The sequence below is a fragment of the Dermacentor variabilis genome, chromosome 3 (genome assembly GCF_050947875.1).
Source record: "Dermacentor variabilis isolate Ectoservices chromosome 3, ASM5094787v1, whole genome shotgun sequence".
NCBI classification, from domain to species: domain Eukaryota; kingdom Metazoa; phylum Arthropoda; class Arachnida; order Ixodida; family Ixodidae; genus Dermacentor; species Dermacentor variabilis.
In genome coordinates, this window is record NC_134570.1 from 209431480 (window position 1) to 209434985 (window position 3506).

General features: G+C 48.9%; 1 non-coding gene across 1 annotated transcript; it reads right to left on the reverse strand.

The window, feature by feature from the left end:
- Nucleotides 1-2955: 2955 nt before the first annotated feature.
- TRNAS-CGA (transfer RNA serine (anticodon CGA)) lies at nt 2956-3028 on the reverse strand. The gene has a single exon. It is a non-coding gene; the product is annotated as a tRNA-Ser (tRNA).
- Nucleotides 3029-3506: the final 478 nt, after the last annotated feature.

A 3506-nucleotide genomic window follows, 5' to 3' on the forward strand; every position in this document is an offset into this window, starting at 1 on the left:
GTTCTCCCGCGTGATATGAAGCTGGCTGAATTCGACGAGATTACTTACAGTTCCATTACAGTTCTAAGCGAGGAGGAGCAGTCTTATACTAGCGATCCCCACCGAAGCACTTCTGAATAGCAGATCCTATGGATGATCAAAAAGGCACTGCCCTCACATGAGCACCACGCTCTCGCAAAAGTTTTGTGGCCACATCTTTCTGTGTTCAATTTCGAACAAGGCGACAAGCAGGCTTCGCTCCCGCGTTCTCGTGCTCGCCACAGAATTGACACCGGATCTCCGCACCCCATTCGGCAAAAGGCTTACCTCGTTTCTTCAACAGAGAGGACAGTTATCGCTGAACAGGTGAAACACATGCTACGGAAAAGTGCTGTTCAAGAGTCCTCTATTTCGTGGGCAGCACCAGTTATCTTAGTAAAGAAGAAGGATGGATCGTGGTGGTTCTGCGTTGACTACAGGAAACTGAATGCGGTCACCAAAAAGGATGTGTATCTGCTTCCTAGGACTGTAGATGTCATCGATTGTCTACATTCTGCTGCCTCCTTTTCATCACTGGATTTGTGATCGGGGTATTGGCAGATACCCGTGCACACAGACGATAAGGAGAAAACGGCCTTCGTGGCACCAGACGGTCTTTATGAATTTAACGTTATCCCGTTCTGCCTTTGTAACGCGCCAGCAACATTCGAACTTTTCATGGATACTATCCTCCGAGCACTTAAATGGGAAATTTGCTTGTGCTACCTCGATGACATGGTGATTTTTGGCAGCACATTGAGTGAGCATAAGAGCCGTCTGAGTTTTGTTCTGGATTGTGTCAAACAAGCCGGCTTGATCCTAAATTCCAAGAAATGTCATTTCGGGGAAACCGAGACGTTCGTACTTAGGCATCTGGTCGACGAAAACGGTGTGAGGCCAGATCTACGGAAGATTGAGGCAGTCAGCTCCTTCGAAGCACCGAAATCAGTGCAGGAGTTGAGGAGCTTCTTGGGCCGGTGCTCGTATTTTCGTGCCTTTGTGGCAAGATTCGCCGACGTGGTGAACCCCCTAGCATGTCTTCTCCAAAAAGCCGTCCCTTTCAACTGGACATCGACTTGCGACGATGCCTTCCTCCAGCTGAAATTTCTACTAACATCATGGCCCAGATTGCGTCTCTTCGATGCGTCCTCACCTACGGGAGTGCTCGCTGATACCAGTGGCATCGGCATCGGTACCGTACTAGTGCAACGTCCGTGACGGCGTGCTTTACAAGACCAATTATTCGGCTAAAGGCGCACGCTTCCTTCTGGTGGTGCCGCAGAGTCTGCGAGCGGACATACTGAGAGCCATGCACGACGACGTGCCCTCTGGCCATCTAGGATTCATCAGAACGTTGAACCGCACCCAGGAGCATTTTTACTAGCCCAGAACGCGGGACACAGTTAAGCACTACGACGCCAGTTGCGAACAATGTCAACGCTACAAGCTCCCTACAACCGCTCCACCAGGTCTTCTCCAACCTCTGCCACCCTCTCCAACCTCCAACCTCTCCAACCTCCGCCTGCCGTTTGAACAAGTGGGTATCGATCTTCTGTGCCCATTTCCTTGATCATCGAACGACAACCGATGGGTGATCGTATGTGTTGACCATCTAAATCATTACGCGGAAACGGCGGCCGTACCATCTTCAGCTGCTGCATACGTTGCACCGTTTTTGCTTCGATTCATTATTCTTCACGTGGGCATTACTCACGGGGGCATGGTCGCCCTCGTGTCATCTTTAGCGATCGCGGTCGTCAGATCGTTGCGGATGCCGTGGAACTGCTTCGTATCTGCAGTTCGCAGTTCCGTCATTCAACGCCTTATCACCCTCACACAAATGGGCTTGTAAAAAGTACGAACAGAACTCTAACATGCTGGCCATGTACGTACCTTCCGATCACAGAGACTAGGATGACGTACTCCCCTTCATCACGTATGCTTATAATACTGCAAAGCATAAGACAACCGATTACAGTTCTTTTTGACCTCCTTTACGGACGTCCACAGCTAAGCTGCATTGACACTATACTACCGTTTGACTTTCACAGCGAGTACTCTGTTGCCAAGACGCTTTGTCTTGCCGAAAAAACCCGGCGTATTGCTCGTCTTCGTACTGTGGCATCGTAACACCGATTGAAAGAGCGCTATGACAGCCGACACCAGTCTGTCTCGTACACTAAAGGAGACGTTGCGTGGTTGGGGACTCCGGAACGTAAACATGGTTTATACAAAAAGTTTTTCCCCCAGTACACGGGCCCATTCGTCATTGTAGATCGCTTGAGTGACTTGGCGTAAATGGTGAACGAGAAGAAAGGGGGTTAACTGAGGGGCCCGAATTTTATTAGTCATATCAGAAGAAGCCAACAAACACTGACACCAAGGACAACTTAGGGGAAATTACTCGCGCTTTAATAAATGCAATAAAAAACCATAAATTAATGGAAATTAAAGTGGATGAAAAAACAACTTGCCGCAGGTGCGAACCGAACCCACAGCCTTCGCATTTCGCGTACGATGCTCTACCAATTGAGCTACCGCGGCGTCGTTTTCCCATCCACTTTCTTGGGTATCATGTGTCCTAGTAGAACCTTGGGAGTGTTAGCCAGCACCACCACTCACAGACCGTGGCGGCGGACGTGGAACGTCCTTTTTGCCGCAGGCGTCACGAGAACGTCATCTTTTTGGTGAACGCAACTGGTCAATCAAACCGCATATGCTACCTGAAGGCATCAATGTTGCCGGATTCGAGACCCTCGTTATGTAATCAATGAGAAGAAAGGGGGTTAACCGAGGGGCCCAATTTTTATTAGTCATATCAGAAGAAGCCAACAAACACTGACACGAAGGACAACATAGGGGAAATTACTTCTACTTTAATAAATGAAATAAAGAAACGATAAATTAATGGAAATTGAAGCGGATGAAAAAACAAGTTGCCGCAGGTGGGAACCGAACCCACAACCTTCGCATTTCGCGTGCGATGCTCTACCAATTGAGCTACCGCGGCGTCGTTTTCCCATCCACTTTCTTCCAAAGCCAAGGTCTGTGAGTGGTGGCGGTGGCTAACACTCCCAGGGTTCGACTAGGACACATAAATACCCAAAAAAGTGGATGGGAAAACGACGCCGCGGTAGCTCAATTGGTAGAGCATCGCACTCGAAAGGCGAAGGTTCTGGGTTCGGTTCCCACCTGCGGCAAGTTCTTTTTCCTCCACTTTAATTTCCATTATTTATTGTTTCTTTATTTCATTTAATAAAGCACAAGTAATTTCCCCTATGTTGTCCTTGGTGTCAGTGTTTGTTGGCTTCTTCTGATATTGACGTACATGGTGGCACGTTTGACGTCGGCTGGTCGACGGTCTAGCCGGACCCAGTTAGTACATCTTATTCGTCTTAAGCGATTTCACCTTACGCTTTCCGAGTGACTTGGACTTGCCCAGCGGGCTTCGTATGGCAACCGGGGACTGCTATAGCATGAGCCGGGCG